Raw genomic sequence first — 25,194 nt, forward strand, 5'->3', positions numbered from 1 at the left:
ATGGGCTGGCTTGCCCTTGCCTTTTCATATTTGTAAAGAGTCTTTTTGTTTTGTTTCTGTGCTGCCTCTTTCTAATATGTATACTTCATTGAAAATACTTGAGAAATTAGGACATCTGGGCTTCAATTATTTTATTTCCTTAAATAGTAGGCATTGGCTCAGCTTGTGTCCAGAAACAGATTAGGAATAGTGATTATTTTTCAAAAAGAGAGTCAAGTAGGAGCATCCTGTAAACACTGGGTCCAAGAGCCCAATGACTAATGTTTTAGTATTATTCCTGGTTTCTTTCAGAAGATACTCTCTGCACAGATCTCTGTAACCATCACTTCCAATATTACAAATCAACTCCTACGACTGAATACTGGGCTACTGAATCTCAGCCGGAAGACTCTTCTGGGGTTTCCTCAATTCAAAAAGTATTACTATTTTTTGTGCAACTTGGCATATAGTCTATAAATCTGCATGCAATATTACAATGTGATTGCTTCAAAATCCAAATCCTCACAAATCGGTGCATCTTTCTAATCTTGAAATGAACTTACTTATGACAATGTTGTTTTTTGGTTTTGTTAAGTAAAATATCCAGCACAATTTAACCCAATATGTGTCTATAAATTGCAATTATTAAACTGACCTTTAAATTTATTGATAGTGGATAAACCAATTTAGCATACCATATGTTGCATTTCTTCATCAGTGACTCTTAATATTATTTCACCAGTATAATGAATCATATGCAGGATTGATTGTCAGGTAAAATCTACATTTACTAAAATATGAGAATGAGTAGTAGAATAAGCATAGCCAGGAGCATTACCATTAAAGTATATCACATTCATTTTCATATAAAATAATGTCCCAGAAAATTCAAGCAGTAACTTGAGAATTGCTCATTTAAATCTCAACAAGTTATCAGGGAGAATTGGCTTTATTTCTTAAGTCATAAAACATATGAGGTGGTATCATCATAAAATATTAGGATATAATTTTTTGTAGAGAATTTCAATAAAATATATCATAAGCAAATAAAGAATACATATGCATAGTTAAAATTGAAAAATCATCTAAATACACAATAGTCAATGAAATATGCATGTTAAGTGTGACTTTTTAAAAATAATGGGAATACTTAATTTTGGTATACCCAGTAGTTGAAAAACCAAAAACAAAAGTTGTTGAAACTCCAAAAAATAATATTTAAAATAATATTTAAGTACCATATACAAGGGGGATATAAATTGGCATATTTTTAAAGGAAAGGAAAAGATGAGGCAACAAAATAACCTCAAACATTTTGGAACAAAATAAATGGTCAAGAATCCATATAAGAATCAAAGAATTTCATCATGTGATTAAAATAAATATGTTATAGAAATAATTTAGTTCAGAATCAGAGAGATACCTGATCTTCAATGTTCATGTAACATTATTCACAATAGCTAAGTGTACATTGATAGATGAATGGGTAAAAAAATGTGGTATCCTATATAATAAAAGGCTAACATGCAAATTGACTGAACAGCAGAATGACCAGTTACTATGATGTGCACTGACCACCAGGGGGCAGATGCTCAATGCAGGAGCTACTCCTTACTAGTCAGTGCTCTCCCACAGGGGGAGCATCTATCAGAAGCTGAGCTCACAGCTGGTGAGAACAGTGGCAGTGGTGGGAGCCTCTCCTGCGTCCATGGCAGAGCTAAGGAACCCCCGGAGGACATCCGAATGCTGGCTTAGGCCCACTCTCCAGGGAGTGGGCCTAAGCCAGCAGCCAGACATCCCTGAGGGGTTCTTGATTGCGAGAGGATGCAGGCTGGGCTGAGGAACCTCCCACCCCTGTGCATGAATGTTGTGTACCGGGCCTCTAGTATACATATAATGGTATACTATTCACTTTAAAAAATAAAATAAATATGCAATATGCAAAGCCATGGATGGATCTAGGAGACATTATACCGAGTGAAATAAGCTAAACACAGAAATACAAATATTGTATCAACTCACTTATGCATGGAATTTAAAATAGTCAAACTCATAGAAATAGATTAAAATGGTGATTAAAGGGAGGTAATGGTCAATGGGCATGAATTTTATATATTTATATTTATATTTATATTTATATTTATATTTATATTTATATTTATCTGTTGGTAAACAAGTTATAGAAATTTACCATATAGCATAGGGCCTATACTTAAAAATAGTGTATTGGATACCTGAGATTTGCTATGAGAGTAGATCTTACATTACGTGTTCTTAATACACATATTATGATGATGATAATGATGATGATCATGATGATGGGGCAAGAGGAAACTTTTGGACATGATGGATTTGTCTATTACCTTAATGGTAATGGCTTCATGGATATATACTTATCTCCAAAGTCATTGAGTTGTATAGTTGTGCACATTAACTATATTTAGCATTTATAAGGCAATTATATTTCAATAAAGTAACATATAGGTTGTCCCATAAATGTATAAATGCTTTGAACAGTTATAAAGGCAGTGTTTATTAAAATACATTTCATTTTCAAATTGAATTATCAGCTGTTAAAGTGTATATACTTTTTGTGATAACCCTGCATGTTGTAGATGATAGATAGATAGATAGATAGATAGATAGATAGATGATAGATAGAGATTTAGAGATTGAAATACATAGATGTTGATATAGAGATACATAGATGTTGAGATAGAGATAGAGATAGAGATAGAGATAGAGATAGAGATAGAGATAGAGATATAAAGATAGAGATAGATATATACATATACATATACTATACATATACATATACATATAGTGGGGGAAATGAAAGGGATACTAAAATGAAATAGCTTCTAGTTTAATGGAGAAACATACCTTAATGTTTTTAGTTTGCGTGAAAATAAAATTAAGTATATATTAAATTACTTTTAAATCTACATATATATTTCTAAATCTAAATATCTTCTTTAAAGGCTTTTACAATATTGATATTTGGAACAAAATTATTTTCTTTAGATAAAACTCAGTTCCTTTTTAAAAATGGTCTAAAACACCTTCTGGAATGATAAAGCTTACTTTGAACTTTATAATTCCTTAATTTTATGCTTTGTCACAGTTTTCATTTCATGACTTCTCTAGCCTCACTGAGTGGCCTCACATTCAAGTATCTAGATTAGTGCTTTGCACTCTGGAGCCCTTAACAAATACTTGTAGACTAACTTCCTGCATATGCTGCAAGCTGCAGCCTTTGCCTCTAAACTCAGTTACCCTCTGCTACTTATTACTCACACTGCCACACAGAGTTTTTCTTTGTTTACATCAAATAGAATTCTATCAGTTCTGATGGAGAAAAACATTAATATTCTCTCTGCTGGCATTACTGCTTGAATGAATTGTCCTGAGGGATGTAGTAAGGTCAAATAATACAGATAATTTATTAGCCTTTCTGACTAGGTGTACACATTAGCTATAATTCAACAGAGAGGAATTAGCACTTTGATATTTTTATTGAGTAATATATTTATAATTGAAGATCTGTTTTTGCAATATGTTCATATTTAACATGTTAAGAGAAACATCTTTTTTGGAAAACTCATATTCTAGTTAATTTGGTAAGGCTAATTTTCTTATGTTCAAACAATAACTATTTTCAAAAATCACATTGTTCAATTTTATTCCCATGCAAACCATCCTTGTTGAGTGGTTTTAAATGTTTTGGCTCTAAACCTAATTCTAAATATGTTTTCATTATTTTTTATTATGAAATGCATGCCTTCATGCTCTAACACACACAGACACAATTGAGAATAAGATCAGAGAAGTGAAGAGTCATGATTTACAATTCAATCATACCCATAGAAGTCATTGTTTTACCACTTCCTTTCATATTTTCTGCTCTTTTGATGGCTACCACCATTATTCTAAATAACATGTATTTTTTTGTCCAGTAATTTATCAAGTTGTCATCCCTATTGTCTTCCTACTATGAAAAACCAGTGACAATTAGTTCATACTACTCCCATAACACTCATACTACCCTAATACCACTTTTTCTATCCACTTCTAAATTTATAATAGTTATGCAGTTTATGGTTACCTATTTAACTGAAAATAATATTCCAAAACTTTATTTCTGAAATATTAATAAATTCAGCATTCCTTATTTATTAAATGTTCCATTGTTGCTTGTCATAATATACCTGAGATGGTCACAACAATATCCGTTTCCCTTTCCTTCGCATTCTAATCCCCACATTCTATTGTGGGGAATGACTTATATTCCAAGTTAGGATAATGTTTGTATTGTAGCAATGTTTGTAATGTTAACTACTAGAAACAAACCAGATGTCTCTCAAAAGTGACATAAAGAGGGACACATGTACAAATGTAATGCTGTGCATCTTTATAAAAGGAGATAGAAATGTATATGGTGAAAGACAGCTCCATGACACACACATTACTAACTGAAAGAAACCAAGGTACAGAAAGAGGATATATGGTATGCTGTTATTTAAAAAAATTGGGACTAGTATATATATACTTCTTTTTGCACAATTTATTTTAATGATATACCTCAAGAATATAAATACTGGTACCAATAGTTGACAGAAAAAAAATAGCCAAGGGCATTTTTTTTAATTATAAATCATTTTTATAAGCATTATGAAGCATGTAGATTTATAATGCAATAACATAGTTTGATTGCTTGGCTAGATTAAATGCATTATTTCTTAAATCCCATAGTTGTTTATTTTTTTCTTGTATTTTCTTTTTTTGTTGTTGTTGCTTTTCAGAAAAACCATGAGAAATAAAAATTTTTATAGCTTTGTTCAGTTAAAATTTTATCCATGTGCTCTCATTTTTACAAAATAATAAGACAACACACCATGTATAGCAAAATTAAAGTGAACACGGAAATGGGTGTGTTTTGAAGGAGGGAGTGATGACGGAAAGCAGCTACTGCCTTGGGAGCTCTGAGAAGCAAGGGATGCCCAACCTGTAGCTCTGGAACTCTGGGAAGGAGCTTCAGAGAGGTAGACCCAGACATTGGAACTCAGGAGATGGCCAGCTGGTTGGTGAAGGCTTCTTTGAGGAGTGCAATGAAACTGATTCTGTAAGTGGCAAAGAAAGTGCAAACTGAAAGCAACTACTGCTACAGAGGACAATTTATTTTGTTTTGTTTATTTACAGTATTCATGTTCCATGTATAAGTGAAATAATATGGTATTTATCTTTCTCTGGCATATTTTATTTAGCAAAATACCCTCTAGGTCTATGCATGCTGTTGTGAATGATAGGGAGTCATTCTTTCAATGACTAATATTCCATTTTATATATGTAGCACAGTTTTTTTTTATTCACTCACCTATTGATGGGATCTTGGGTTGTTTCTATATCTTGGCTATTCAACAAATAAACAAAACACAAAACAGACTCATAGATACATAGAACAGACTGATAGTTTCCAGAAGGGAGGATGGTTGGGGATGATGGGTGAAAATGGTGAAGGAATTAAAGAAGCACAGATTGGTAGTTACAAAATAGTCATGGGGATGTAAGTTTCAGCAGAGGAAATATAGTCAATAATATTGTAATAACTATGTATGGTGCCAGGTGGGTACTGGAAATATCAGGGGGGGCACTTTATAAAATATATGATTAGCCACTATGCTGCACTCCTGAAACTATTTAATACAAGATAATGTTAAATGTAAACTACAATTGAAAAAAAATGAATTGTTGGAGAAACACTGATAAAAACATTAAGCAAACAGGAAAAGGCAGTACTGTTTATTTGTTTGGTCTTGGTATTTTAGTCTCCATCTGGCATTGTGAGAGTTAGAGGGACATTCAGTTGTCAAGGGAGAAACATGATTTGCAGAGTCCCTGACCTGGCATCTTAAAGCAGAGCATGAAATGGTGGCTTTGAAGATGAGACGTAGAAGCTGAACAACCCTCAGAGGTGCTCATGAAACAGCAGGTTTGCTCAGAATTGTGAAGGGCTTGTGCAAGGGCTTGTGCAGTTAATTATTCACGACAGGAGTCTGTTGGTGAAGTCTAGTTAACATCCATCAGCCTTACAAATTGTTTTTCTTGACATGAGAACTTTTAAGATATGCTCTCTTAGCAACTTTCTGATATGCAATGCAATGTTGTTACCTATAGTCAACATGCTGTATGCTACATCACCAGGACTTTTTTATGCTCTGGAAGTTTGTCCTTTTTGACAACCCTCACTCCTTTTTCTCCCATGCCATGTTGTTTTGTAATTTTTCACAACATATTACACAGATAATCTATTGCCTTTGATAAGTTCTCTCCCAGAAAGTGTGTTTGCTATCTAATAAGGCATTCCACACAGTATGAAAATGTTACTGACTCTGCTTTGATAAGGAATTTCTGCTTAGCACAAACACACAACTCTTGTTTTAATTTCAAATTCATCATATCAGTGAACTCTAATGTTAATATCAATGAAACTGGACTTTTCAGATGATGAGACAATAAACACTCCTTACCAAAGCCTGCCTGCCTGCCTTCCTTCCTTCCTTCCTTCCTTCCTTCCTTCCTTCCTTCCTTCCTTCCTTCCTTCCTTCCTTCCTTCCCTTCTTAAACTATTTCCATTTGGGGGTATTTTCTTCCTGTTTGTCTTGAAGTATATATTTTTATTGGCTGAAGGAACCATGTAACATTTACACTATTTTAAAGATATTTTAATTACAGTTGATGTGCAATAACATATTAGTTTCCGATATGCAATGCAGTCATTAGACATTTCTGGAATTTCTGAAGTGATCACCCTCAAAGCCATTCTTTTCACTAAGCCTATTGTCTAAGGAAGAGAGGGATAAACAAACAGAAAGAAAAACTGTGACTTAGTTCAGATTAACAAGCTTCTTATTCCAAGTATCTTCATTTCTTTGAGAACATTCTTGCATTGCCTTCCTATGTTTGCACTTTTATTGGGTCAGCTAATATCCCTAAAGCCCTCCTTTATTAAAGCATTCATTGTGGATGCCAAACTGGATCAGTCACTAATTTATGCAAATAAAACCTTAAATTCTGTTTCTTCTCAGAGTAGTGACCCAGACCAAAATGAAAGAAAAGCTGCTTAAAGTGAGATTTGAATCTGACCCACCAGAAATGAGACTTCTGAGTTTGAATTTGGGGTTGATAAGAAAGGTAAAAACTCTTAAAAGTTACTCTCTGGCCCCTTCTCCCTTGTGAATTCCCCCATTCCCAACAGGGTTGGGATCATACTGAAGATCCACTCTGGGCTTCCGAATACAAACTTTGTAATGGGAGAACCCAGGAATTGCAAGAGCAGAACTCTTACAATGGTGCCTTTCAGCTTGAAAGAGGGCTGTTTTAAGTTCATAAATGTTGCATGCACTGGTTCTTCACAGGTGCTTTTTGGGGCATGATGATCTCATAAAATACAGTCAGAATGTGTCATGATGATGGCAACAAGTGTTGGGCAGGATTTGTAGCAAAAGCTGATTTATTTCAGGTAGCATGATTCTTCAAGATCCACCCAAAATGTTTCAAGTGACAATATTCCATCTTTTTTATGACTGGGTAGGATTCCATTGTATATATGTACCATATATTTTTATCTAATAATAATTGACAGACATTTAATTGTATCCATACACACACACACACACACACACACACACACACACACATATATATAATGTAGTATGATTATATATATATATATATATATATATAATCATACTACATTAACACACTCAACCTCAGTTTATTCACTATCATATTATTACATATTAGATATTTAAAGAAATTACCTTTGCTAACTTGACTTTTTATTATGCAACTATAATTATTTTTGGCATGCCTATAACTTTATCACAAATATTTATATTAATTTTATATGATATTATATGCAAGGTGTCTAATGTGGTGCCTAAATAATAGCTGGTCCTTAGTTATAAAGATATCATTATTGATTATTAGTTCTCACTTCAATATAAGCTCCAGAAGTCAGAGATATCTCTCTCTTTCATTTTCTAAGTCAGTTTCTGTCACATAAAAGGTTTTCAGTAAGTGATTATTGTTGGTTGAGTTAATGAATAAGCAGATGGAAAATGATAGCCAATATATATTAATTAATTTACTGTGTGTCAAGAACTTCTCTCATGAAATAACTAATTTAGGCACTATTATTGCCACTTACAGATATAGAAACTGAGACAAAAGGAGGAGAAGTAACCTTTTTTTTAATATACAATCCTGGCAAATGGCATTGTAGAGACAGAAATTCTCAAAGTTTGGCATCAGGACCCATGTCTTATTATGTTGCCTCAATAAGTTGTAGCTATTATTTAAAATATATACATTTAATTTTGTATATTTTCTGCAAAGGCATTATTATATTCTTATAATGACTCACTTGAGGCAGTTTTTTTTTAAAGATATTCTCAATTATAGGACTTTTTGTATGAGTAAGCTAAATTTTTTCTAGAAAAATAACTATTTTGGCCTTATATTGCTTTTACTTTTTATCAATATTTTCAACTTTTAAATGTTTAAACAGCACTGTAGTGCTTATTATATTTGCAACTACTTGGATAATGTTGTCAAAAATAGTCTGCAATACATATGTTTATATATATATATATATATATATATATATATATTTGTTTATTTAAATATATTAAGTGTATTATCAGAATGGAAGTAACTTATCTGTATATATTCTGCTTCATATACTCAGGAATTCCCTAGTGGACTAACTCTCAGATTTTTAAAGCAATTTCAATTTGCTTAGTTTAATTTTTAATAAGAACATAAATTCATTAGTCCCTCATTGTTAGAAGCTAAGCCCCTCAATCTCTGAATTTAATATTTTCCAAAATGAAAGAAATAGGCAGAAAGATAATGTTGCAAATAAAATTGAAGACAAAAGATATAGAACATATGGATATATAATAGTTTTGATAACTACTTTAAAAATAAGTTATTTTAAAATTAAAAACATAATTACTATGCCAAAATGAAATGATAAACCCATATGCAAAGCTTTATTCTGTTAAACAAAAGAGTAATTATTAGCTACAGATAATTGAATGCCTGTTGTTTTCTAGTCACAGCATAATGTGATTTAAGTAATTGAAACTCTCTCAGTAATCTTCAAGGTTGGCATAAGTATCTCCATTTTATAAATAAGAAAACAGGTTTGTGAAGGTAAACTTCAAGTCTAAAATAAATAACTTTCAGTATTTCTGCTTTTATCTTTATTACTGAAAATATTGCAGATGTCCCCTTTTTTCCCAATTGACCACCTTAACCCACCCCACCACCAAGGCCTTCACCACACTATTGTCTGTGTCCATGGGTTATGCACATATGCATATAAATTATTTGCTCACTCTCTCCCCACCCAACCATCCCTGCCTTCTCTCTGATATTCATCAGTCTGTTCCATGCTTCTATGTCTCTGGATCTATTTTGTTAATCAGTTCATTTTGTTCATTCATGTGAGTGAACTCAAGGATGGAAAACTTTTAGTATTTCCAATTCGTTCTGAAAAAAAAAAAAAAAAGGAGGCAGTCAATCAATGATTCTCTTTCATCATTGATGTTTCTATATCTCTCTCCCTCTTTCTTCCTCCCTGAGATTAATAATAATATATTATATTTTTAAAAACCCAGTTGATAAGACTTTTTACATGAGAAAAGTTCAAACAAAAGGATAAATTTTTAGCTGTTTTCTTAGGCCAAGAGTGGTGACTCTTGAAATTATTTTGACTGTCCATCTTGATTCTGAAAAATATTTGGTTACAACGTTTCAGGTTAAATAAGGATGATGGAGGTGTTTTATTAAGAGCGGGATCTAACAGAAGCAGTTGAGAGTTACTCCTGAACCTGATAACAAGACCAAGCATTCAGCATCTCAGATGTATCAGGAACCTGAGTTGGAGACAGAGCTGAGCTGGGGACAACACTGATACTGGTTTTGGGATCAATTAGTAAACCAAAGCCAAAATCAATAGGACAAGTAAAGAGGGCGAAAAGACACACTTATAGTTAAAATTTGACCATGAATTTGTTAGATGTTCCTGTCTTTGAAAAGGTAAATGTTGCATAGTTTGTCTTGAAATGTAGGACTTTCAGGCAGTTTCTCTTGTTTTCCCTTTTTTTTTGATTATTTCTGGAATACCAGGTTTTTGTGTGTTTGTTTTTTTTTTTTGTAACATAAGCCTTTTAAAAGCTATGATTCACTCAGGGTTGGACAGTTCTAGGCTAAGAATAAAATAGATTTCCCCCCCTCTGTTTTGAATCATCTACTGAAGAAATCTGTTGTCCTCAACAATAGATCGTATTGAGGAAAGAGAATAAAACAAAGTTGGAAAATCATTACAGGTCATTAATAGAGCTCTCATTATAACTGATGTCAAAATTCATTAAAAAAAATGGTATGAACTGTGAAAAAAATTGTTTGGAGAAAGCAATGAGAGTACTTTCACAATATTTAGTTAGTCACCAGCATTTTTTTTAATTGAAAAAAAGATGTGCATCTATTTTAGGATGTGCTACATGAGTCAACAAGTATTTTCTGCCAAATATCTTCCTAGAGAGCTGTAGAAACAATCCAACCCTACCAGAGATGCCAATTATTTACAAAACAGTGGTTTGAATTTAACCTTTTATTGTTCAGAATTGGATCCAGATTATCAAATGCTTCTACCCTAACTACCAGACTTGATAAAGAGGGGTTATGCTTGCTTTTGCTGATTGCTGCAGCCCCACAGAAATTATTGCCTTCCACAAAAGTTTGCAAATTTGGCTGATTCATTTGAATCTCTGTATATACTGACATCTATAACTCCTAAATAAAAACATGAGGACCACTGTTCATTATGATGGAACTAATAACCTTCTGGGCCAAACCCACCCATGAGAAAAGAAAATGGGGCTAACAATAAATTATTTTCTAGTCTTGACATTTAAGAGGTAGCAAAAATTTTAAATGTTGCTAGGAGTAATAACATCATCAAACTAAGGGCAGGATATGTCCATGGACTATTTCCATTAACGTGGTTGGAAATCCCATTTGGAAGTTTGAAGAAGTCAGCTTTATTAGATGCTCATTCAAAGGACATTGATTTCACATTTCAAAGGAAAATTACTTTGAGAATTCCTGAATAAAGTGACTTGTGTTGAGGCCCCTCTTCCTAAAAATGTAAATGCTAGAATTTTCATTCACATTTTGGCAATAGAGCAAAGCAGACCAACTAGGTTGGTCTAAAAATTTTATAATACCAAAGACAGAAATGATGCAAGCAGTTTCTATATTCGTGTTAAAACTTCTTAAGTAAAATACATATATTTTATTAAAAATTTTGTTTTTAAAATTTATGACAAATTATTTTTAGCTTAGAAAGAGAAAAGTATGTATTTAATGAAAACTTTTTATTACTTTTCTGTCTAATAGTGAAGAATTTAGAACTTTCTCCTTATCTTGCTTCCAGACATTGGTATCAAAACTTGGAGAAAATGGAAATAAAGCTTCATAATAATCACACATATGAAGTCTTAGATTATTGGAGAAAATCTGGGAAGGAAATAAACTCTAAGATAAAAGTAGCTTCAGGAAACACTTTAAAAGAGGGGAGAGTGGTGGTGGAGGTAAATTGTTTTCCTTGATTACAAATTTCCAATAAGCAGTGATTTTTTTCTTCCCTTTTGTAAATGGAGCCTACTTTGGAAATAAGAAACAGAAAATGTTTGCAGCTTTATTCTAAAGTTTTTAAATCTTACTTGAGTGGCAATTTCCTTGTCTGTGACATACATATACAAAAGTCTGTTTTAGTAATTATCCCATCAAATTTTGTATTCACAATAAAGACATTTTCATGCTAGGTACATAGCCTAAATAAGAATTGTGTAATGAAAGTACAGTGTGTGTTGTGTAAATAGTATGTGAGTAGCCATTTTAGTATTAAACTATTGTGTTTCTTGATGATGCTTGAGAAAATGTAATTTGCAATGTATTCATAAAAGGGCTAAAATAATGTGTGGGGTCATTTTTATTGGATATTTTGGCTCATTAGTTTACAGCTATAAAAACTATTTTTTTCCATTAGAAAGGTTTATCTCATTCTAACGTTGCATTTCAGATTTATTTTGGTGTACTAATCCTAGTAACAAAAATGTGATTTTATTCTAACACATTTTAGACAGCTAAATGGATTCATTATTTGGTTAACATCAAGTTCTAGTTCTGAATTCCAATGGATTTTCATGGAATGTGCTCTAGTATGTTTCCAAATTCAGGAGAAAGTGACATATGTATATATTTATTATTTTTAAAAATATATATTTTCCTCTCTGGCATTTTTTTTTTCATCTGGGGTGACATTGGTTTGCAAAACCATACAAATTTCAAGTGTACAGCCCAATAAAACATCATCTGCATTGTACTCCCATCATCCCAAGAAAACTTTCTTTCTGTCCCATTTTTCCCCTTTGCCCACCTCCACCTTGGATTCTGTGCCTTGTCTATTTAACCATCTCTCTCCACTGGAAACTCAATTCACATTTTGTTACCTTGTTAATGTTCTTAAGTTTCAAGTTGAATAATGCCCTCAATGATAGGCAGCTACTCTTCTCCAGAACCTGTGAATACATTACCTTACCTTGTAAAAAGGACTTAACAAATAGGATCAAGTTGAGGGCCTCGAGACAGAAATGAGTAATGATTAATATGTTGGTTATGATATATCCATTTTTTGGCTACTTGTCATAATATTCTGAAAAAACACACAGAATCATCTATTTAGCTTCTCATTTTAGACTATGTTGTATTTTAGCTAGCGACCAGCAAATTATTGCTACCAGGATTAAAGAATAAATATTTTAGGCTTTGCAGAATAAAGTCTCTGATGCATCTACTCAACTGTCATTGTAATGAAAGCACTCATAGACAATACATGAAAAAAGGGACAAGGCCGTGTTCTAACAAAATCAACTTGGCTGTAGTTTGCCAACCACTGCTCTAGACGAGTGCTTCTCAAACTTCAGTGTCACAGACATTTCCCATGGAGATTCTGATTCAGTAGGTCCGAGGTGAACCTCAAGAATCTCAGTTTTGAATTGGTTCATTATCTGAATTTTGCTATCTGAATGAATCATTCTGCATCTAAATATTCAAATATTTCCTAATTCTGTATATTAGAATCTTAATTATGTAAGTTATAATAGAGCCAAATAGCATTTTAATTTATTATTTTACTATTGCTGCATTTACTACATTTAGTAGCTTTGAACAACACCCAGTTGCTGTCCTGCAGGTCTGGAGGTTAGAAATCTGAAAAGCAAGGTGTTAGCCATACTAGTTCCTCCTGGAGGCTCTAGGAGAGAATCTGTTCCCTGCTTTTAGCCAGTTCAAAAGCTCTGCTCTTTCTTGATTTACAGCCCCACATCATATCACGTTTTATCCTTGTTTCCATCTGCCTTTCTTTTACAAGGAGCCTTTGTACTAGTAAGTACTTTGGCCCACCTGGATGGATAATGCAGGGTAATTCCCCCATCACAAGATTTTTAACTGGATCATATCTGTTAAGTCTTTTTTTTTTTTTTTTTACCATGGAAAGTAGCATATTCTGGAGACTAGTACATGCACATCTTTGAAGGCCAATACTCAGCCTAAAACATAGAGGCATTTAACAAGGTAACAAATGTGAATTGAGTTTCTAGGAGAGAGATTGGTAAATAGGGCACAGAATCCTGAAACCTTCCTTAGCAGATCTTTTTAGGATCCCTAGATAAAGGGGATCGGGTTTTCTGCCTTGCTACGAGTCTTGGACCAAACAGGAGCAAATAGCACTCTGGTAAAATAAGCCTGGCTAAGAGGAAGGCTTGCTCCTTTCCAACAGGCCTAAGTTGTCTGTTCCAATATAGGACAATGAACATTTTAGCTCTTTTTTTCATCAGCTTATATTACACTTTAGCTCTCTGTATTTTAGTACTCTGCTTATAATGAAAGGTTTTAGACAAAGAAAGCCGAGGTATATGAGATACATTCTAGGGTTCTCTCTAAGCCTTCAGTTGTCTGACCTTCAGTTCAATCGGAATGTTCCTAGAGAAAATGGTTTGCCTGTGTGGAATTGCCTCAGGCTTGTCTTACTGTGTCAGCTCTTGGGAGGAAAAGAATAGCATCAAAGATTTCAAAGAAAGAAAGTGGTAACTGAAATAAAATTATCATAACATTTGGTCCAAAAAATGTCCTTCTCCTTGACCCTTCTATATTGATGGTTCCTTCTCTTTAGAGAGTTTAGCAGCTACAGTTCAATCAAAAGGCACAGTTAGTTGAACAAAAATATTAATATTCTTTTATTTTTTCATTTTTTTAAAATATATTTTATTGATTTTGTACAGAGAGGAAGGGAGAGAGATAGAGAGTTAGAAACATCGATGAGAAAGAGTCATCGATTAGCTGCCTCTTGCACACCCCCTACTGGGGATGTGCCCGCAACCAAGGTACTTGCCCTTGACCCGAATCAAACCCGGGTCCCTTCAGTCCCCAAGCCGACACTCTATCCATTGAGCCAAACCGGTTTTGGCAAATATTAATATTTTTAAAATATTAACTAGGCATGAAATAATTGAAAAAGTAAAAAGGGAATATTAAGATATCATGAAGGTAGAAACCGCAAAGAGCAGCTATAATCCCTAGTGGTGGTAGAATGAAGGGAAGAGTTTGATGTGATTACAACTCAGAAGCCAGACTGAGGGCTAGGATAAAGCTAGGATGCTGAGCTCTGAAAAAGCTGGTGCCATTGCCTCCTCCCTCAGAGGGAGAGCCTGGGCATTGGGACTCACATCTCTCGAAAGAGAAAGCTTACTACCTTATGCAGGTGTTCATTAGCAGACATGACAAAGCTGAAAAAAATTGTAAATTGCTTATTATAGGAGAGAGGCATTTGTTACAAGGAACAGGATACAGGAAAAAGAACAAGATGGAAGATCAAGAAGAGTAGGAGAGAGCAGACGCTTCCTCCTCTGCACTACCACTATCCCTCTAGCCTCCCCTCCTAGATAAAAGTCAGCTGACAAAGGAAAGAAGTGGTTTATAGAGTTCCAGTCATGGCATTACAAAGTTGGCCTTGGAGTTTCTTAATTTAAGTGTGTGTGTGTGTGTGTGTGTGTGTGTGTGTGTGTGTGTGTGTGCTTGCAGTTATGTTTTTTCCTTTCTCCCTTATCAATTGCTGAAATATATATGATTATTTACTGTTGAATTGTCTTATAAACAAAGCCAAAGAGATATGTTGATTTACTAGATATAAGCCACATTCTTCAGGTGATTTTATTTAAACCTTTCAGTGTTGTTATGAATGCAGCTGTTAAAACAGCTGAACCTCTGCAAAAGTTGTACCTACTTGACATGTAAAAAAAAGCCTGCTCTTACAAATCTACCACTCATATGATATTGTCTTCTGATCCTTCAAATATCCTCTTCTTAATTTTGTTTTAAAAACCATTCAGCAGCATGAAAATATAGAAAATATGGCCTTTTATATGATTATATATAAGTGTATATATATACTTATATATTCTTATATATTCTTATATATTCTTATATATATATTTATATATTCATAAGTATATATTCATATGAGCTTAGTGTATGCTATAATTCATTAATTCATGTAATTTTGTATATGCACAAATGAAGCTACTTAGATGATTTCCCACTAAAAAATACAAATGAATAACTTACTTGAGAAATGCATTTTCAATGATTAATGGACTAAGCAAAAAAATAGCAAAAAAAAACATTAATGTACATATTTGCTGAAATCTTCAGCAATTCTGGGCCATACACTAAATTATTAGTTTAGCAAAGTAATATACCCAATATATAAATCAGTCTGAATTCCAATTTTCTTCTGTAAGTATGTGGCTAACTTGATAATTGGTGTAAGATAATGAGCTTATTTATAATGAGAGTATTCAGAAGTGGTTATATGTATATTAGTATAAAACTAATTGATATATCAAGTTGTTTTATTTATATAGAAAATTAGATTGTTGAGATTTGGAGTAATATATTATTCATTGTTCATTCATTTTAACATGCTTATTGACTAGCTACATGAATGAAGAATATGGCTTTAAAGCATCGCCAGATGCCCAATATTCTATTGCCTAGTGAAAAATAAAAAAAACAAAATACAGGTATACAAATATCTTATGATACACTCTCTTAAATTTTTGTTTAAAATTCACTGGATGGTCATCAAATACTAGTATAAAAACATCACACCTTCTCCAGCCTGATTTGTATAGGGTTAGGGCAAGCACTTATAATTTCAGCTACTCAATCTTATGATTAATTAACTAATTTTTCAGGCTATTAGTATTCTTGAAATCAAACACATTAACTCTGAAAAACAAAGCAGTTTCTTAAAATCTGCAGTCCCCATCCTAGGGTGTGGGACTAGATTCATTTTCAAGACACTGACAGCACACCCAGAAGCTGTAAAAGGACCTGCTGCCATCCAACCTTTGCTCTTAACCTGAAACCAAATCAATAATCAGTCCTCCTCTACAAATAGAAGTCAGCAAATCCCCACTAACTTATAGCTAGCATCTTTTAGTGTTTCATTTGACTGGTAATTATTGCACTGTTTTATGTATGTAAATGCTTTCTGGCATAGATTCTGCAAATATCAAGGCTTTCTCTGACAGTGAGGTCATTCCAATGATATAGGTAATTTAAAACATGTTTTCTGTCTTCAAATAATAAATCATTTGCATGGAAAGATAACATATCACAAAACAGTAAAAATGAAGTAAAATTCAATATGTAAGAAAATTCTTTAGTGATATTGGTTAGTGATCTGCAAACTTTTTGATCTAGTGCACTGAATACTTACACATTGAATCATACCTCTCCAATACAGATTTCTTTTTACATAGCATATCCATATAGTATTAGACTAATCATGCTTATCTTAAAAACAAAGTTAAGAGGATGAAATATAATTGAATATAATTAGACTTCTAAATATTGAATTCTCTTTTTCCAATGAATCATCTTTTTTTTTTTTTTTATCCTTCTCAGGAGTTCACAGCTCAGCCTGATGAGCACAGTACCTACTAAAGAGTTTCACAAAAAAGAGAGCAAACCTCGGTTGAGAAAGAATTGTGAAGGATTTTCACAATTAGTGAATAAGAGATGGCATTTTAGGAGCAGTGTAGGAGAAAGTATGAAAAGAGGGTAAAAATGTCTTTTTTAGGAGAGTGACTCTATTGGCCTATTCAAGTGGGTAATTTAATAATAAAACAGAATTATCGCTAGAGTCAGACAACCTGGTTTCTAATTCTTGCATTTTTCTTGTGAGCTTGTAAGATGAACTTGACTTTGTTGGCATTACTTTTCTTATATGTGAAAGAAGAATATTAATAGTACTTCCCTTATTGGATCATTAAGAAGACTATATTAATGGCACATGTACATATATTTTCTGCATACAAAAAAATAGTTTTAGTCATTGTTATTAAAACTCAAATGATAAATTGGGGCGTGACTGAAACAGCCATGAATATCAGTCTACAGAGCTCTGGGTATCTGCCCACAGCTTTTGGGGTAGCACAAAGATATTGAAAGTATGTGGATAATGAGGAATGGGGAGGTAATAATTATAATTGTAGGTAAGGAAACCAACTGTATGGTAGGCAAGAGTACCTCTCAATTTGCAGTAATTGACATAAAAGTTAGTATAAATGAAGTTAATGGAATAACTATGTATATATAAAATTGACAAATGAAGCCGAAGCCAGTTTGGCTCAGCGGTAGAGCGTTGGTCTGCGAACTGAAAGGTCCCAGGTTCGATTCCGGTCAGGGGCATATACCTTGGTTGTGGGCACATTCCCGGTAGGGGGTGTGCAAGAGGCAGCTGGTCGATGTAGGGGGTGTGCAAGAGGCAGCTGGTCGATGTTTCTCTCTCATCGACGTTTCTAGCTCTCTATCTCTCTCCCTTTCTCTCTGATAAAAATCAATAAAATATATTTTAAAAAATTGACAAATGAAAATGACAAAGGCAACTTAGTATTTTAATTGTTAGGTGAAGAATTTATAGAATTAAAAATAAATATATACTTTTAAAATTGTGGAAATTTTGTTTTTAAAAGAAAGCATTAAAAATTATTGTACAGTGCCCTAACTGGTTTGGCTCAGTGGATAGAGCATCAGCCTATGGACTGAAAGGTCCCAGGTTCGATTTCAGTCAAGGGCATGTATCTTGGTTGTAGACACATCCCCAGTAGGGGGCACGCAGGAGGAAGTTGATTGACGTTTCTCTCTCATCAATGTTTCTAATTATCTCTCTCCCTTCCTCTCTGTAAAAAAAAAATCAATAAAATACATATTTTTAAAATTATTGTATATAAAACCTTTGAGTTAAAAATAAATGCTTCCTGCCAAAGCCGGTTTGGCTCAGTGGGTAGAGATGGAGTTTTCTAGCTCTCTATCTCTCTCGCTTCCTCTCTGTAAAAAAAATCAATAAAATATATTTTAAAATAAATACTTCCTATGTATTGTCTCTCACACACATCTAAACACATGCTCTGCAAGTATGGGAAGAATGTGATGATCTGAATTTGGGTGAACTTTTGTGTGAGAGAGAGATACTGAATACTAGCTTTAATTACATTAACTTTAAGTGATTAGTGTTTATTTCTTCAAAAATTTTAAAAGACATAATAATTCCTATTTTAAAAATGATGAAGCAACCTTAGATGGGTTGAGGGGTTCACACAGGCTATTCTTTTTTTTTTTTTTTTTTTTTTTTTTACTGGGAAATAATTTAAATTTCTAATACACATACACAGACAGAAGTTTTATTAAGGTATATTTCAATGAACACTGTGAGAGGGGATAAATTTCATTAGCTTGTTTCTTTTGTAATTCAAACAAATCTCACATCTATTGCTAACGCAAACAATAGAGTCAATATACTTTTAACTGGTTAATTTGAAAAGATTTGACTATTCAGATATGGAGCTTTGTATAACTGGATTAAATCTAGATCACATTAAATATTCCTTCTATTAAAAAGATAAATGTGTGCCCTAGCTGATTTGGCTCAGTGTATAGAGTGTCAGCTTGTGGACTGGAGAGTCCCAGGTTAGATTCTGGTCAAGGGCATATTCCTGGGTTGTGGGCTCAATCCCCAGAAGGGGGCATGCAGGAGGCAGCCAATCAATGATTGTCTCTTATCATTGATGTTTCTCTCTCTCCCTCTTCCATCCTCTCTGAAATTAATAAAATATATATTTAAAAAATGTGTGTGTGTGTGTGTGTGTGTGTGTGTGTGTATGTGTGATTTCTCTTTATTCTTGCTTTATTTGGTTAACTGTCTATATTTATTTTCAAATTTTCCTGGGCATTAGTTTTCTCATATATGCAAAATCCAATCCAATCTTTATAGTTTCAGTGATCTCTCCATCCACAAATTAAACATTTGTTTTTCTCCATGACCTTGAAAGTGGTCTAAAGCTCAGATAAATATGAAAATGTGTTTGTTTTAAAATGTTATGTTTCTAGTATCATTACATCTATTTTTTTTAGTAATACATCTGTTCGAATATTGAAAATGCTAATTTAATTTTGTTTTGTATATTGTTGTTTTATGATTTTGGAGGGACTTATGGTCATATGAATTACTTGAATAACATTATGTATATTCTTTATTCATAGATGGTATAAGGTTAATGATTGTAGAATGATTAAAATAATTTTCATAATAGCTTTAGTCATTTCCACTGAATTAAATACCACAATAACAATTATGAAAAGAAGTAGGGTCAAACCACACTATTCAGTATATGAAACAACAAAACCCTGAATGTAAATAATCAGCTTTTGAAAAATGAAGTCTGTTTTATTCCAACTTTTCTCATTAACCATGGACTTGTTTTTTTTTCTAGAGTTATCTAAATCACACTCCAATCTACTTAATGGACATGCAATTTTACTATGTTAACAGAAGTCTTAATTTGCTTCATTTAGATCTCTTATTAACAGAGAATTTAGCAGTCCAGAGAATTGAACATGGAAGTAACCATTTATATGATAGTATTGAATGTTACTATTTTTATTGTTGATATATAACAAGAATAATTAACTCTTATATCACCTTAAAAGGCATTTGATTACAATTATATTTTCTTCTTCATGATTTTGTAAAAATGATTTTTACTTTTGGAGAAGAAAACCGGTAATTTAAAATTGTATTTTGAATTTATGTAGTATACTTTACACTCTAAATAAATTCACAGGAAATTTTATTTAATTATATAACCAGTCATATTGACTATAAGCTTAATCTCACAAAAGTGTATATGGCAGAAATATAGTAATAGTTTCTCACCCTTATCAGCCAACAGAGAAAGTGCTTGAAAGTTCCTCTGCAGAGATTTTGCCTGAGCCATACCGTAACCTATATTTAGGGAAGAAATCAGAAGAATAAAATGTAATCCATCTAATGAGAAAGGATCTACTGAATGCAAGGAATACAATGCCAAGTTGGTAAAACATTTATAAAAATAAATAACAAACACCAGTTGCCAAAACCGGTTTTGCTCAGTGGATAGAGCATTGGCCTGCGGACTGGAAGGTCCTGGTTGATTCCGTTGAAGGGCATGTACCTTTGTTGCGGGCACATCTCCAGTAGGGGGTGTGCAAGAGGCAGCTGATCGATGTTCCTCTCTCATCGATGTTTCTAACTCTTTATCCCTCTCTCTTCCACTCTGTAAAAAAATCAATAAAATATATATTAAAAAACAAACAAACAAAAACAAACAAACCAGCAAACATGAAGGATAGATAGGAAAACACAAAGGAATATCAGTGTGGTTAGATATTTGAGCTCTCTGATCCCCCCCCCCCCGCCCCCCCAGAGTTGGATAAAAATCTATTCCTTGTTCAGATTGACTATAATTTTCTGCTATTGAAGAGCCAGGAACAGGTGCAAGTTATGAAAGAGTCTGGTTTTTTAAATCACTAGGCCATAGAACAGGAAGCAAGCCCAATGAGTATGCAGCCTTGAACTGTTTTTCTTTAGGCTACGACCAAATAGTAAGCCAGCTGCAGTCTGTACAGAGCAGTGATTACGAAGAGCGTTGGCAACTGGGAAAAGCCAACCTGCAGTGAGTGGGGGGTGCTGTCATGAGCGTGTGAGCTGCTACATATTCCTGATAACGATGATTACGTTTTTGCAATATTATGTTGATGAAATAGGTTCCAAAAAAACATTTGAAAATATCTGCTTTAGCAGCACAGACCATTCTGGAACCTCCCAAATGAGCTGAATTGTGATTGGTTGAAAAGTTACGGCTTCCCAATTCAGTTCCCTTTATGTTAGATTTATAAAACGAAGAGTAATGGTCTACTCTGCAGATTATGGTGAATGACGTAGGCCCACAGGAATGCCCAGATCAGTCTCTAAATGCCTTTGTCATACTTGACATTTTGTGCATTATGTATTAGTTTACTTTTTACTTTAGTAAGATTTGTTAATACAATGCTTTTTATAATTTTCCTTTTTGTGTGTTGCCAAATTTGGTATTCAAACTATTAATATATTAACTTTTAATCTTCCATATTTTAAATTATCTAATATCTTCCTAGTTATTGTGTTATTTTAAACTTAATTTCTATGTTGCCTTCATTTTTTATAAGGACAATTTAGAAATTAGGCTTTCACTACTAAGGTGATCTTATGAATAATAAATAGTTATCAATAATAAATTAGACAAAAATCATTATAGACAGAAGAAACAGAAAAATTAAATATCATTTAGAGAGAACTAGCCTGTTGTGTTCTGGGAACTGGAAACTTTGTGGGCAGGGAGAGAAGGGCACATAATGAATTGGGAAGTCACACTGGGGCTCCATCATGGAGTATCTTTAGGTCGCGGTAATTGGAGTTTCATGATTGCTCACTGCTGGTGTCCTGGAAGACTTTAAATTGTTTACCCTTTAAAGGAAAAGACTGTTTGAAATAGTTAGCATTTTTATTGATTGATAGAAAAATTAAAACCTCAAAACCAATGCTTTTATCACTCAAATGTAAATCTCTTAAAATAATTTAAGCCACGGTGTCTATAGAATTCCAGAATGCCAACAGAATTGTGGAAAAACTGAAGCTTAAGCCAGTCAGAGGAGAGACGGAATGATATCTCACAGCTAAGGGGGCTAAATACTGCAACCTAACAGAGTGTTATCTTTGTATAATTTAGATAATCACAATCTAGGGATCAAATACTCTTTTCTACAATGTAATTGTTCCCATGTGAAATTGACAACAGTATAAACTGAAATTTAAGCAATCTGTAATACTGCTCTCTTCCAACCTGCTCGGGAAGGGAATATCAGACCTTACAGGCAAATTAGAAATTCTCATTAAGTATATTCCTTCATAGGGTACAGGTCTGTTCCTTAGAATTATTATTATTATTTTTTACCTCATGATAAGTAATACCTTGTTCTCTCCACAGATATATTTACAGCCATTTTTTCAAAAGACATTTCCAAGACTCAATTTTTTAAAGCCGTTTTATTGTTTATTCTTTTTCGTTTTTCTTTATTGATTAAGGTATTACATATGTGTGCTTATCCCCCAGATACCCCCCACCCCCACCCCACTCATGCCCTCAACTCCCTGATGTCTGCGTCCACTGGTTAGGCTTATATGCATGCATATAGACCTTGATTGATCTCTCCCCTTTACCCCCCATCCTCTACTACCTTCCTTCTGAGATTAAAGGTCTGACTGATGCTTCTCTGTCTCTGGATCTGTTTTTTTAAAAATATATTTTATTGATTTTTCACAGAGTGGAAGAGAGAGGGATAGAGAGTTAGAAACATCGATGAGAGAGAATCATCGATCTGCTGTCTCTTGCACACCCCCTACTGGGGATGTGCCCGCAACCAAGGTACATGCCCTTGACCGGAATCGAACCCGGGACCTTTCAGTCCGCAGGACGGCGCTCTATCCACTGAGCCAAACCGGTCCCGGCTGGATCTGTTTTTGTTTATCAGTTTATGTTGTTCATTATATTCCACAAATGAGTGAGATCATGTGATATTTATCTTTCTCCGGCTGGCTTTTTTTTCGCTTAGCATAATGCTGTCCAGTTCCACACATGCTGTTGCCAAAGGTAAGAATTCCTTTTTCTTCTTCTTTTTTCTTTTTTTTTTTTTTAACCACAGAATAGTATTCCATTGTGTAGATGTACTATAGTTTTTTAATCCACTCATCTGCTGATGGGCACTTAGGCTGTTTCCAAATCTTAGCTATGGTGGAGTGTGCTGCTATGATCATAAGGGTGCATATATCCTTTCTGATTGGGGTTTCTAGTTTCTTGGGATATATTCCCAGAAGTGGGATCACTGGGTCAATTACTCAGAAGCATTGAATTTCTTTATTATGCTAATACTGGCTTTTTCCATTGAATTTTATGTAAGTGTGCACATTTTATAAATACATTTAGGTGTTCAGCAAGTCCTTGTTAATATTGCTTAAGCAGTATTTTTATTATTAGTAATTTTTACCCAAATTTTAAAGTTGGATTCTAGTGTATTAATGCCATATAGGTATTAATAGAAAGGGCTTCATGGAAAAGTAACTTAACTACTCTTTGTGTTTACAAAAGTATGAAAGAGGTCTAATTGCCTCATTTATACCTATTAAAGGAGAAAAGTGAAGAATTAAAGTGCTTCTGGCTCCTATATCAATTAATTGTGTACCATTTATTATAATCTTATTCATAACTTCAGTTTGGTTCATCTTTGCCCCTCCTGTAAGTAAATTGGCTTTAGGGAACCCAAGGACAATGGTCCTAGAGAGTGTTCATTTGACTGAGGCAGGGAATGGGCAGAAATACCAGAGAGAGTACAAATGGATTTTCAACCTGTGTGGGTAGTAACTCAAGTGTCAGCAAAAGCACATTCAGGTTCTCTGATTTTCCTATCAATTTGAAGCCAGCACTGTGTTATCTGCTAGGAAATAGAAATAACATATACACAACCTGTTTCTTTCAAGCATCTCTCAATTTAGTAAGGAAGGCAGTCAAAATGCAAAAATAACATTTACAGAACAACATGATATATGCTCTGGGTGCCTAATCCATCACTTGTCAGATGATATTAGTTCAATGTCAGTGAAAAGCTTGCCTTGATTCATATTTGCTTTTAATAGCATTGATTATTTTAAGCTCAACATATGATAGTATAAAACAAGTAAATATAAGTAAAATAAATATCTCTGTAACTAAAAGAGGATAATTGTAACATCGATATATATATATATATTTTTTTAAACACATAGGCCACAAAATAGTAGTGGACTATATATTTAGTGATGTAGCCCACTGTGGAGTGTGGTCTTTTTTATTCCCTCAAATAGCCCAAGTTGGAAAAGGTTATTATAAAAACCTTCCCCTACAACATCAATATTTTAAGCTCATTGTCGGTTAAAAACATTGCTAACCAAGAAAAGATGTGTTTCAGTATAAGGAGGTAACAAAAGGGGCTGGCTGAATTGAATCCTAGAGCTAATTAGAATTCAGTTGAATTAGAAGAAATAAATGAAGAATGAAAAAAATGACTTAAAATGAAGCCAAGTGAAGATAAAATGTGTAAGCTGAGACATGTGAACAGGAAGTTGATAGTAAGGAAATAATAACTTGCTATTTAACAACTCTGATAGCTGAGAACAAACAATGATTGTCAGGACTAAGGACATAAAAGCGTACGTGCGCGCGCACACACACACACACACACACACACACACACACACCCCTGAAATAAGGACAAAATAAACCGAGCTGTTAGAAATAAAACTCCATCAACAACATGAAAAAAATCAGTACAAATGGGGGAAAATTTATTTTATTTTATGACTTCTACTGACACACCTCCCAAATTTATTCCTCCGAAATACTAGAAAGAGGGATATTTTCCTAGTTCTAAGTATATCATTGTTTTTTACAGTGCTTATACGAAGTTATGAAGGTGAATATTGGAATAATAAATAGTCTTATCTGCCTTTGAAAAGGTCATAATTATGTGCATTAAATATACAGATGCAAAATGTTTTCTGTGACTGGGAACAACAAACGTGGCCACGTGGAGTACAGCAGTCTTCACAATGTGAAGCTCTCTGCAATC

General features: G+C 33.6%; 1 protein-coding gene and 1 non-coding gene across 2 annotated transcripts in view; one reads left to right on the forward strand and one right to left on the reverse strand.

Annotated features, from left to right (window-relative positions):
* The window catches only part of GALNTL6 (polypeptide N-acetylgalactosaminyltransferase like 6), an 875,965-nt gene that overhangs the window by 215,051 nt on the left and 635,720 nt on the right, over positions 1–25,194 (forward strand). The window lies entirely within an intron of this gene.
* Positions 24,346–24,485, reverse strand: LOC118711951. The gene has a single exon (XR_004985900.1). It is a non-coding gene; the product is annotated as a small nucleolar RNA SNORA4 (small nucleolar RNA).

Source organism: Pipistrellus kuhlii, unplaced genomic scaffold, assembly GCF_014108245.1.
Source record: "Pipistrellus kuhlii isolate mPipKuh1 unplaced genomic scaffold, mPipKuh1.p scaffold_m20_p_8, whole genome shotgun sequence".
Taxonomy (NCBI): Eukaryota; Metazoa; Chordata; class Mammalia; order Chiroptera; family Vespertilionidae; genus Pipistrellus; species Pipistrellus kuhlii.